At 44.7% G+C, this 13,388-nt stretch overlaps 1 protein-coding gene across 2 annotated transcripts in view; it reads right to left on the minus strand.

The window, feature by feature from the left end:
- The window catches only part of p3h2 (prolyl 3-hydroxylase 2), a 45,443-nt gene that overhangs the window by 11,787 nt on the left and 20,268 nt on the right, over positions 1-13,388 (minus strand). The gene's annotated exons all lie outside the window — the stretch shown is intronic.

Here is a 13,388-nt window from a genome sequence, read left to right on the forward strand (position 1 = left end):
ATTTGGGCGTGACCACTGATGCTTTTTACACACCTCTGGTTCTCCATCGCCTGCTGAAGTTCAAACCAAGCACAAAATAGGAAAGAGGGGACTTTATTGCCTGACAGGCTAATATGAGTATTTCAGAAACTGCTGACCAAACAACAATCAAGCTGATAGGAAGGAAACTTTATCTCACATAATTGTTACAACCAAAGAATATAGAAGAGCATCTGTGAACACACACCACACTGAATCTTGAAGCAGCCACAGAGCCCACCGAGTGCTGAGCCTGTCAGCCAACAACAGGAAACTCAGTACCAGATTGGATAAGAGAGGAAACTCGCTGCCCGACCTGCTGGCTCTCGGTGGGCTGAGAATTTGATGTAAACGATGTGAAAACTTGGATCCATCCTGCCTTGTATCAATAACTCATGCTGGTGGTGGTGGTGGTGTAATGATGTGGGGGATTGAACACTTTGGGCCTCTCAGTACTAAGTTAGCACTTGGTTACTGTTACAAACCAAGTCCATCCCTCTATGACCGCCGGGCTGGTTGAAGCCACGCTGGGCTCAGAATATATTAAGCTGCTTTTTTTAGATGTAACCTTTACAAAACACCGCTGCTGGCTCCAGCCTCAACCGAACAGCAACAAACCAAACAAACAAAAGAAACGGATCAGGGGGAAGATTAAGGATATCTTGAGCAATTTGAATTCCAACGTTTGCCTTTTTCATCTCTAAAACGACCCACTGTAAGAAGTCGGCTATCAGGACGTGCCTGGTGCCATTCAGATTAGATAGTCATCGTGTTCAAGCCTCAACACGGACACATTTCTCTCTGCAGCCAACTCTGTATACAGTCAACAACACAAAAGGGCTCTAAACAGCAGCCTGCATTGGATCTGGTTCATTGGATGTCACTCTGTTTGAACTCAAACATGATAAGTGCCTGCAGGTTTTTAAACACGTTAACCAACAAAGCCAAAACTGAGCGATAAAGAGCTTCAAAATTCAAATGAAGTGCTCGACAGTGACTGAACTGTAGGCAGAAGCAGCCGAGTAGAGAGCCGAGAGGATGACAGAACGATTACGAGAGAACAAAACACAGAAACGGAAAGGTGAAAGTTGACAAGGTTGGAGACGATGTCGGCTGCGTATCCCCTGGAACGGCACGCTCAGCAGCAGAGCCATCTGATGCTAATTGTCTCAATCCATCATGTCGCCAACAGGTGCAAATTTAAAGCAGACCCCAGCATTTCACAACCTAACCTCTCTCCAGTCGAGTATGTCGGACTGACCCGGCTGCCAAAAACAGAACTCCACACACGCCACCCCCTCATTTCGCCACCAGGTACCGATTCATGTTTGCCAGTAAAAAGGCATTTGTTACAGTAAAGGTCTCGTTTTGTGCTCCTTTGTTCTTTATTAGATAACGTTTGGGAAAGTCCACATGTATGCACGGATATCCTTTTCTGCAGGGACCTTAATGCACAGACTCACATGCTGAAGATTCACAAACAGAGAAGTCTTTGTGTTTTCTGTGGGGGATAAAATCTTCCAAGAACTGTACATCATGAAAGCTGGAGTGGCCTGCTCTGATGGAAGAAGCAGAATCCCTCCCCCTGTCTGTCTGACGGCCAGCTGGACATGCTGGGTTAGTCCTGAGAGTGAGGCGGCATTCCTGGACTGAAGACACGAAGACGACTATGATAAGACCGAGGTGTCTTCAGCACGTTCCTGATGAAATTCATCAGAGGTTTAAGATAAGGAATAAGATCAGATGGTTGATAAGTAGATGCGAACATGTGTTCTGAAGATCAAGATCAGCTTCTTATTTTAAAAAAGCATCGATGATCTTTGTGGCACGAGTTTGGCTACCAGCCCACTCCTGGTGCAAACACTAGGAACTCCACATTTTAACTCAGTGTAAAATAAAAGGTTTGAAAGCCTTTGAAAACCACACAGGAAGAAACGGAAACATCAAATTTACATAACCACGACATGCACATACATGCACGATGACAAGTGAGTGATGCAACCTTCCCTGGAGTGCACAGTCTGAAGTGGGCCAGAGGGAGGAGCTTTCCTCCCTCTGGCCCACTTCCAGCCAATCAGACAAAGCGCACAGCGTGGAGGACCCCTGCACACTCAGGACTAAATATACTGTTCATTAGCAAATAGCAAAGTTTAATAGTGCCAGAGTTCATCAGTATGAGATGCTCGCTACCATTTTATGGAGAGATAATAAAACAAAGTATTTCTGAGAGTCGGTGTACTGAATCAAACTGCGAAACCCCCAAGTGAGTCCAAGCTGGAAGCTTCTGCATTGAAAACACATGTTCATATATCAAGCACTCCCTCAGCATGACGGAGCCCGAATCAATCATGGCTGTGAGATTTCCATCACGCTATTCAGCAGAAAATTCGGCATAAAGACAGTCATGTGTAAATCCAACTGATGTTTTATTAGCAGCAATATTTCTGCATGTGGTGCAAATATTGCATCATTGTTATCCCAAGAAATCACTTCTGAATACACTCTGACTAAATGCTGAAACAATTCATCTTTTGCTGACCGTGCAAATCAAGCACCTGACTGCAGCAGATGGCCCCGCCCCTCCCTGAGCCTGGTTCTGCTGGAGGTTTCTTCCTGTTAAAAGGGAGTTTTTCCTTCCCACTGTCGCCAAAGTGCTTGCTCATAGGGGTCATATGATTGTTGGGTTTTCTCTGTATGTATTATTGTAGGGTCTACCTTACAGTATAAAGCACATTGAGGTGACTGTTGTGATTTGGGGCTGTATAAATAAAGCTGAAGTGAACTGCAGTGTCGTCCTCACTCGTGGACCCAGCAGGAAACAACAAATTTCCCACGCGTGGGACTAATAAAGGTTATCTTATCTTGAACCAGAGACATTACAGGCAAATGTTACAGACAGACTTTCTGATGGTAGTCTTTTTTTTCTGTCAAACAAACGATTGCAACTGTGAAAACTGACAGATTTTAAATAAGTTAGCCATATTACAAGTATTAATTTGATTGTTAGAAAACTGCACTGTCAGTCACAGTGAACAGAGTTCAGCTTTCACTCTCTCCAAACTGTAAAACAACACAGCAGAAATATTTTTCCTGTGCATTTAAAACTCACAGTTTCTGCCACAAAAAGCAAATCTTATGATGTACAAGATGTAAACTTCTGAATGTGCTGACTTTCTCCTCCCTCGTGAATTTCAAAGCAGCACCTGTAGAGATGAATAAGCACCAGTCAGTGTGTCCAGCTTTGAAAAGAGCGACCTGCGTACGAGCTGCTGGACCGCCCTGCCACTCAGAGACGTGCTCTTGATGTGGGAACGTGTTAGTGCCAAGTTAAATGTGCGTTTGCATGCTTTTCTCCTCTGGGGCTGCACCTTCCAGTCAAAAGTATGTAGATAGGTGTGGGCTGGCGCTGCAGACGCAGTGATGATATGACACAGTGCACATATGGCAGTGCTACAATTTTCTCTGCACACAGTTCTGAACAGCTGACAGATGAGCAGTCTTTATAAGCTTCTACAGATACCAAGAAGTTTGAGCTTTGAGAGTGTTACACAGATTTTAGTGTTTACATCAAAAGTAGGGGCAGGAAAAGCTGCAGGATAGTAATGATTTCAAGAGTATAGTGCACAACTCCTCTCCTATTCCACTTGTTCTTGCAAAGGTTTCAAACAAACTCCTCCCAAAATGTTACAGCTTTCAAACTTGAGGGCATGCAGGCTGAAAGGCGTCGGCGCTGTATGCTTCAGCCACTCAGTGAAACTGCAGTTTGTGTGCATCTGTCTTGATCTTTAGGATATGAAAATGTCAGTACCTCGGTTTATCTGCCAGATGCGTGATATGAAATGCTGTCATAGTTGGCAGGAGAAGAGTCAGTCATGGTTCAAAATACGTTTCCTTACCATGTTGTAATGGCTCAGCAATGGCTGGCTCTAGCAGATCAATAATAAACGAGGACAGGACTGGGATTGCTCTCACCTGGTGAAGAAACCTGCACACACCTGCTGACTCTTAAGGCTTTTTATTGCCAGTGAAAGCTGCGGCAGCTATACGGAGTGAAAACTTGACACCAGTGCCTGCAAGAGAAACCCACCGTGGGAAAATGTGTCCAAATGGATGATCACCTCCCAATGAGGCGAGCGCATGCTTTGCTTCAGAGGTCACCAGCGAGCGCTTTGATTGATAATTCAAGTGCGAAATTTCAGGAAGTCTGGAAAAGACCTCGTGTCTGTTTGACGCTTTCATTGCCACATCCCCGTTTTGAGACCACATGCCAACATTAACAGGAATGAAGAACATTTGAAGCCCATTTTTAAAAACACAAACTTTAACAGAAAAATATTACAAAGCGTGCTTTTGATTTACGTGACTCTAATTGGCAAGGAAAATGTTGTTACACCTACACATTAACCTTTCCATCTTGCACACTTAAGTCTTTGAATCTCTGGAGCTTTGATGGACAAAACATTGCTTCAGTAGAAGCTAGCTGGACACACGGGCCACATAATGTCTTTACTGTGTGCTGAGGAGGAGGCGTGACCGAGCCGCTCCTTCATCTCAGCTAAACCAAGGCTTGATGTTTTTTGCTCTACTGATATAATCAAAAAGCCTAACACATTATTTGGACTCCAGCTCAGTTTTTCCATGCTAGTGAGGAAAGCAGCCAGACGGTCAAGGTGCACATTACATGAAACACGGCTAACGCATTAAGCACATGCTGTGGGAGAAGCAAGACAAAAAAGAAAAAGTGGGCCAGTGGAACTTTTCCTCTCAGTGATGTCATGGTTAAAGTGGTCCGCTTTGATCTGCTCCATCCTCCTCCTCTCTCATTTGTCCATTCCTGCTGACAGATCTGCACAGTGGCCTCTTTCTGCCCGTCCTTGACCCTCCCCGTCCTCGGCCCAGCATGTGCTGATCTAATAAGGTCACGCCAAAGGAATTCCTAAAAAACCCTCACCGCTGTTGCTGCTAAAAAGCCTCTTTCATTACACCCATCGAGATAGGAGTCCCGTGTTTCTTCCTGAAAGTGCCTCAGACTGTACATTGAAGACAAAACAGCAGTAGATAATAACGCCACTGTTCAGCAGCGAGCTGGATTCAGACACGTGTTGTGAAACTGCTGGCTGTCCTTAGAGAGGGAGGGGAGGGTGAGCGTAAGTGACCACAGTGGTCTGAACTCATAATGTACAACAGGCGCTCATGAGCCAGAATCTTATTAGCTATCCAAACATAACGAGTCCATGTATAAGCTCATGTGGATCAGACAACCTGACCTGAGGCGGCTGGAATCTGCAGGCATGTCTGGGCTGTGACTGACGACACTGGGCTGCAGGGGGAGCATCACTCCCTCCAACTTCAGTGACATCCAAGGAAAGACTTGCAGGAATGCCAAGACAACCTGACTTTCCCTCTAAGCTATGCTGACGCCACCACATGAGCTACTGTATCCTTGGACAACCATCACACTCTTTCCCACGTCAGATCGTGCTTCCTGGGCAGCGTCAGGGCACACAGGACCGACTTTGTGTGGAAACGTTAAAGAAAACATTAGGTGCAAATGTTTGAAGCAGTGCAGACAGGGTGGAAAATCACCCATAATGTCTTTCTCCTTTTCCCCTCCTCCCAACACCTTCCTCACATTCCCTCCTGTCTGAAACACAATAACACACTCTCTTCTCCCAGGGAGAAACAGGCCTGGTTAGCCAACGTCTTTATTTTGTTATTATCCCGCAATCTCACACTCCATCGGTTTTCATCCACATAAAAATAGGTGCCTCTTTCCCAAACTGGAAAAGTGTTGACCAGTCCAAGAAGTGTGAAAACAGTCTTTTGTCTGTCGCTTTGTGTAGATCTTTTTTTAGACACTGACAGAAACAGGAGCCCGTGAACGAAGTGCCACAGACACCGGCCCAGCTTTCTCAGCAGCTTTTACCATGTTGCACAGGATTAAACACTTGGGAAAACTGGCTTTCTTGCCGATATATGAAAAAAGAAAATTACAACAAACCGTGTTTACTTCAGGTTTTACTCTCCCACAAGATTAAAGGGGAAACGTGCGGTATGTAAGAGTTTAAAAAAAGCTGTAGCTTTACATTCACAGAGGGTGGAAACCTACACACAGAGGGGAGTTATGGGTAACATGAGCTGATTAATCCCAGCATGCAGCGCTGCAAATGAAACAGGCTCACGCAGCCGAGGATCAAACTCGTCCTTGGAGTTGGTGAGAAAGAGACGAGATGTCACAATAACCTCTGAGCGAAAGCTGTTTGCTCTCATCTTATCTCTCTTTAAATAACCACAGAGTGAGGAATTTTCCATTTCGGAGGATGTTTTGAGAAACGGCACATTTAAACAGTTACACAGCATGCCAATCAGACTCGGGGGTCAAAGGTCATTCCCAGACGTGGCGTTTGTGTGTCAAAGCTAAAATAAAGACAAATGTTGAGCTTACACAAGAGACGCACAACAAATGAGCAAAACTGTCAGTGTGAGAGAGACTGCCTCTGCAGACAGCATTCATCCAGCTACCCCCCAAATCTCAGCCCACACACCCCAGAGGAACAGAAAATATATTTGTTCATGGAAATCTGCTGATTACAGCTACCAGCTGCCTTTCAGTGACAAAGGGCGCCCACACCCACCAACTTCTTCTGTGGGGTCTGAAATGCATCCAAGAGCCACAGCTGGACCAGAAGATTTCAACAGAAGATTCAGCAATTTGGAAAAATTTGAAGCCTTCAAACTTGTGTCTTTTTAGTTTGATAGAAATCTCCATTAAATGTGCAATTAAGCTGATTTTCCCACGTCTCTGTAATACTGAGCGCATCAGCTACCACGACAGAAGGAACATCCAAAAATCCACTCAGCTGCCAAGAGTCAGGAGACGGTTCAGACTTGGTTCAGCCTCACTCTGATTGGAGTAATGGATCCACCTTTTTCCTCGGGGGTTAGAAAAACAAAGAATGATGGAGTGGTTCTGTTCAAAGTGTCATAAAAAGACTACAGCCCATAAATTACACCACAATCCTCTGAGCCTCAGTCAGGGGGGAAAAGAAAAACCCTTTTACTGCATGGGAAAGGTGAAGAAATGTCCCAAAAAGTAGAAACAATAAAACCTGCGTGAGTCAAAGACAGAGAAGGATGTACCACGTCTAAGCTGACGTACTCCATCATGTCATGGAAACCAAAAAGAAAAACGTCTCAAACCAGCTATGAACGCTTGGTGTCTAATTATTCCCTTTCACTACGTCCCGCTGAGTTTCGCATCTCCTGCAGAAACCACCATCGCTGGAGAGCGATGCAGCTGGATACAGGAGGCGCTGCCACCACAGGGGTCAAAGGGTGAGACATCGAGGAGGTGGGAATGGGGAGAACAGCTTAGTAAAAAGGGAAAAAAGAGGAAAAGAAAATGCAGACAGGAGTTCAGCATGTTACCTCGCAGTAAGAGGCAAAAAGCCGAGATCATAAAATATTTGCTACGAACTTTTGGACGTAGAGAGAACCACTTGGCGTTTCTTCTGATGTGGCGTTCACTTGTTCTCATTTAAACCAATCACATTAAGGATGTTTTTCCATGTTAGTTTAATACTAATAATATCTGCTCAGTGAATGCAGCGTGCTTTTTATTATAACTCTGTTATAAATCTGCCACAATGGCAGCAGACTCTGTTTTGTGAGCTACAACAGAAAAAAAACAAACTATTAGCTGCTCCCTTATTTACAAAGGGCTCGTCACAGCAGGAAGACGCGTGTCGCCTCCTGGGAATCAAACCAGGAATCTTTGGCAGGTTAGCCAAGTGTGCAAACTGCCACACTACGGAGACACTATGGGGAACTACAGAAGTGAACAAATAAATCAATCAAACCACATCTGTGTCAGCTAATATGAAAATAAGAGTGAATTTATTTTGATTAGCAGCTGTTCAAGAATGAAAACCTCAGGATAAATTAGCTGCATTATCCACTCACAGACTGGAACAATTATTAGACACAGAAGAAATTCTCGATGTAGCTGAAACCAAACTGCACCAATGTGTGCGCAGACACGCTTTTACGTCCTCCCGCTGCGAGATTTCAGCACAGCCTGCTTGCATGTGACAGCGACAATAACTCTGATTCATGAGTCCAAATACATTCTGCACATAATGGGATGATGCAAAGAAAAGCACATAAATCCTCAGTGGAAGCACTGGGACGAGTGTTTCAGACGTTTTCTCCGCATGTCGCCACTTCCCTCTTGGGGGCTGTTTGAACGCTCAGCCTTTGGGGGCTGAGCGAATGTGGCTCTTTGCACACATTTGCTGGGGACTGCAGCGGAGTGTGGACACAAACGTACGTTTCAGGATGTGTTTGGACATGTGGCGTGGAGAAGAACTCCCGCTCCCATGAAAAGGGTGAAAACATCTGATGTCAAACTGAGGGTAAAGCTGAGCAGACCTGGGCGCTGCGCTGCATTAACAAGTCAGTTCAAAGGGCTGCTGTAATGATTTCATTGGTTGGATACCTTCACACGTGTTTTCTAAATTTATCCTTGCCTAGAAAAGAAAATGAAGAGAAGGAATCCAGTCCATGCACTGTGAAACAAAAATATTTTAGTGTGATTTCTGGAAAAGAACATAAGATTTTTTAGCTTAGTGGAAGCAGTTATGAGCCAGCTACAGAGCAATGCTGCTGTCTTTAATGGCCTCGCAGCTGCTCTGTACTCACACAAACACAACATGACTGCTGATGCTGTCACATTACACAAATGTAACATTCTTGACACCCAGCAGGGGGACTGGAATTCAGCTCAAGCCTGCCAGTGCATGCACACACACACACACGCACACACAGACACACAGACACACACACACACACAGACACACACACACACACAGACACACACACACACACACACACACACACACACACACACACACTTAAAATCACATGATAATGGTTATGAGACATTTTTAATGGGAACCTGTCAGACCTGAGGCTTTGGGGAAATTAATGTCTGTGTCCCGTGCACGCTTTCCACAGCAATGGAATTCAAATGTTTGTGCTGCAGTCACCGTTTACTCCTCTGATAAAGAAGGAAAAAAGTTTAACCAAGCAGGTCTGTGCCTGTCTCCCTCTTCCTGTTTGTGGTCACATCCTGTGCAGAGGCATTCTCCCCCTTCCAGCCCTTTTATTTGATGGGCCTGGCTGCAAGGAGCTGGACAGGTCTGAGGTCAGGGGTCGTGGAGGTGTCGGGCTGATGACCCAGAGGTGACATGTCGCATGAACATGCATGCTTTGCATTCTTAAGTAGTCATGGAGGAAGCATGGAGCATAGTAGGGGGAAACTGTTCAATAAAGAGAATATCGGGTGTCGATTCCAAACCAGCTTCACGTGGTGTAAAACTGGTTAGTGACATTTATAATTACAACATAAATACCACACCTAATCTAAAAATCCATATTTATTGAATTATCTTTAACTTAAGAGTCAATTTAATATGAAATCTCTGGATTTTATTGACTCTGTGTCCAACGGTCAGGAGGAACAGATGATGAGTAATAGACCCGAGAAGAAAAAAAAAGGTGTTTTTAGTTGTAGCAATAAGACAACATGTCTTCATTCACCACCAGTTGTTTTATGAAGCAAGACTAATGGGTTAGTGAGCCTTTGCTTGGCTGAATCACCTTATGCTCAATACATAACCCGGTCTGAAGCTGCTCATGTTCAGAGTTTCAGTTTAAAATCAGCTGGAAGCAGAACATCTTTACTGATTCTCTGCTGGGCCGATGAATTTACAGCTGAGGCCCGGCTGTAAAGTTACCGCAGCACAAACTGTGTGTCGTCAAGATGTTTTCATACTCGACTCTAATCTGTGCAACTAATTCGTCGTCTTACTGTAGACCAATCGTAGCATCTTTTACCATAGTATTTGTGATGCTCTCTGTCATCAAATCAACAATTAGTCGGCTAACTTTGATCTCCACTGTTGAAACCTAGATAAGGACTATTTATTTACTTTTACTTTTCAAAAGCAAATCTTGATGTAAAACGTCATCAAAACTGTTGACAGGCTCAAAAAGTGTTACAAAGGGTGAGATGCGATAGTGCTGCCGTGGAGAAAGGATGTTTTTAAAAGGTTAGTGCTCCTAAACGGCACAGTGGAATCTTGTTTGTGGTTTTTGGGAAGCGTGAAGGACAAAGAAAGACAAGTTAACTGTGAGGTGGCTGCACTGAATATTTATGTCACAGTTACAGAGATGAAATGATCTAGAAAATATAACCTGGAATAAAAAGCACTAAAGCCACTCTAATCTTACAATCATAAATCCAGACCTGCGGTGTGCATTTCCTCCTTCGGGCCTTAAATATGATTACAGTCAGGATTTCCCTGCCTCACTACAAAAACCTGTTTCGACTTTACGTCCACCCTCTGTTCGTTGTTACAAGAGCAACCCTCACATGCCTCCGCTCTGCGTTTCCATTAGCCTGCCCCCCAAGTTTGAGTGAGAGCACATTTGGTATTTATTCCACGGCAAAATTAAAGAAATATGAAGTGTGTATCTGTGTCTCCATGAGTACTGAAAAAAAGCTGAGCCCTTGTAAACCTCAGAATAATCCGTCTCCACAGCGAGGTAGGTGAAAGTAGAAAGAGAGTGGGTCAGAGACACCCCACGGAGCAGTCTGCCGATGGTCCTCAACTGTTTGCCACTGGTTGTAACAAATCCTACGTGGCCACGAACACTGAAAGCCTCACAGTGTCTCAAATTCTGCTTCCTGATTAAATACCTGCAGGACTCCACAAAACACTAAAAAGGAAAAAAGCAACAAAAAGAGAAAAGGCTAACAATGTACAAAATGTAGAGTTATTAATTACAAACATTCAAATCCATCCGACTCGTGTTCATATTTCATTACTGTCACCACAGCAAAGATAAATGACACCACGACAACCGCGTTTGAAGGGTGGAGCTCGTGGACGTTACCAGGAAACCACCAAAGCAGGAATGCTCCACCCTCCGATGACAACACAAATCAAACAAGGACAAAGTGGCTCAAACTCTCGTGTTTGTGGCCTCTTGGCCCCATAAAGCCCACAGCCACAGAGCCTTTGCAGCAACGTTATGAACCCAGAGCTGCAGTCTTTGAACTGTTGCTGCTTTGCTCTTTAAATATATCCAGGATCCACCACAGGCCTGTCATTTTGGTAAATGTTTCTGTATGTGTCGCTTCTCTAAGTGTTGCTCGTGATAGTGACTGACGGCAGCTAAAGCCTCAGTATCAGCCGTCACGAAGCACGTCGAGATTTCCATCTGCACCCCCGAGTCTGCACTGGTCCTGCTGCAGTGCTGCAGTATCAGGCAATACAACCGAAACATCTGCCGAGATCATCTGCTGAGGTTAATCTAGAGCAGCGGTCCCCAACCTTTTTTTGCGCCACGGACCGGTTTATGCCCGACAATATTTTCACGGACCGGTCTTTAAGGTGTCGCGGATAAATACAACAAAATAAAACTAGTACCGGTACCGAAAAAAGGAAGATTTATTCATAACACACGTGAAAAGACCCAGGAAAACCGAGTTAACGATAAAAACGATAACAAAATAACGCTGAAAACCGATAAAAACCCTGAAAACCATACATTTCACACCTGAGCCTCAACTCTTGTGGCCCGGTACCAAACGACTCACGGACCGGTACCGGTCCGAGGCCCGGGGGTTGGGGACCACTGATCTAGAGTATCGGGTCAGGAGGAGATGTGTGTAGGCAGAATGAGATAAAAGTGTTGATTTAGTGCCAGAGAACATGTCCCACATGTATGAGCTTTGCCGCCTGTGTTTGTGTGCAGCCTTGCATGTCTACTCCTCAGGCAGAGGTTTATTTGAGCATCCTCTGCTCTTGGATGACTCTGTGCATCTGCACGTACACCCATGAGTCCTCCAGCTTCCCTACAGGGACTGAGAGCTTACAGACTGCTCAGTAGCAGAGCGAGGAGATTAAATTACCACAAGCGGTGACCCTTGGGGGTGGGCGGGGGGGTGGGAGGGGCACAGGTGGCCTCGTGTATGTACTCTGTTAGTCTGGCAGCTCTGACACTGCTCGACTTCAAACTTATTTTCAGGGCGACGACTCTGCCAGCTGTCGTAAAACACTTCAAAGAGCAGCTTCTGGTCCTCAGCTACAATAAAACCCCGGAGAATATTTTGAGATGTTTGTTGGATGGACGTGAGCTGCAAATGCAGAGGTGACGTCTCAGTTCCAGGTCTGGGACTCTGCCCTATTAATAAACTGTGAGGAAGTGGTTTGGCAAAGATAAACACACGGGAGGACTTGAATTAGACATCTGTTCATTACAAGAGGTCTGCTTCTCTTCTCTGAAAAATCTAGGTCATCAATGGCAGAGCGGCCAGCAGAACCCTTCACAACTCACTTTGTTTCACATACACGTCGCTCCAGTTCACAGAATTATCAAATAATGTGTTCAACATCTGAAAACTTTTCAAAATGCCCAGAAATACTCATAACTCATAATACCAATCACAAACAAGCCAGAGAAATCCAGGACGAAAGGAAATTCCCGACAAAACATTTGGCGACCAAAGCTGACAGACTGTTGGGACAATAAACGGATTGTCCAGTGGTTGTTTGTGCCAGTGAAACTTTCAAAGCAACATTAATTAAACTGGTCTTAAAAAGGTAAATGTGTCGTGTGCTGTGTGCGGCACGCAGGATTGGAGGACCCAAAGTGCAGACTCCAGGAGGCGAAAAGTGCACTCAGAACGGCTTTATTGCTGAACACCAAAATAACTAAACTGAATATCCTCCTGTTGGAGGAGTTTGATCTGGGGAAAGTTTTTAGGCTGAAATTACATAATTGATAAAAGCACTGCCCATGTTAACATCTCAGAGAAAACTAAGATGTACTGTCCAGCTTTCTGGGGCCTGGCTGGAGCTCTCTGAAACGTCGTAGCCAAAGATTTGTAGCTGTAAAGACCTCTGTGTGAGAATGCAGTACCTACTGATAAAAGGTCAAAGGTCAAACATGACATAAGACTGTTTTGTTTCCATTTCCATGATGTCGAAGATATTGATCCTGAAGATCATTCTTCAGACGCAGACACACTACATGCGATCGCTGCTGTAAGTTCTTGCAAAGGAGGAAATGAAGAGTGGAAAATGTCTGAGGCTAAACTTGGACAAGACTCAGAGTCTGAGCCAAGACTTCCAGGAACTCCAGATTAATCATGAACCTGAGATTTGGTTTTTCAGACAAGAAAGAGGCAAACATGTGGATGCTTCAGTTGTGTGCAGACAGCTGAAGCATCCACATGTTTGTGTGTGGCTCCGTTTGCCTCATATTATCGGTCTCAGACTTTGGATGATGGCTTAGAAAAT

The sequence above is a fragment of the Pelmatolapia mariae genome, linkage group LG23 (genome assembly GCF_036321145.2).
Source record: "Pelmatolapia mariae isolate MD_Pm_ZW linkage group LG23, Pm_UMD_F_2, whole genome shotgun sequence".
Lineage (NCBI taxonomy): Eukaryota > Metazoa > Chordata > Actinopteri > Cichliformes > Cichlidae > Pelmatolapia > Pelmatolapia mariae.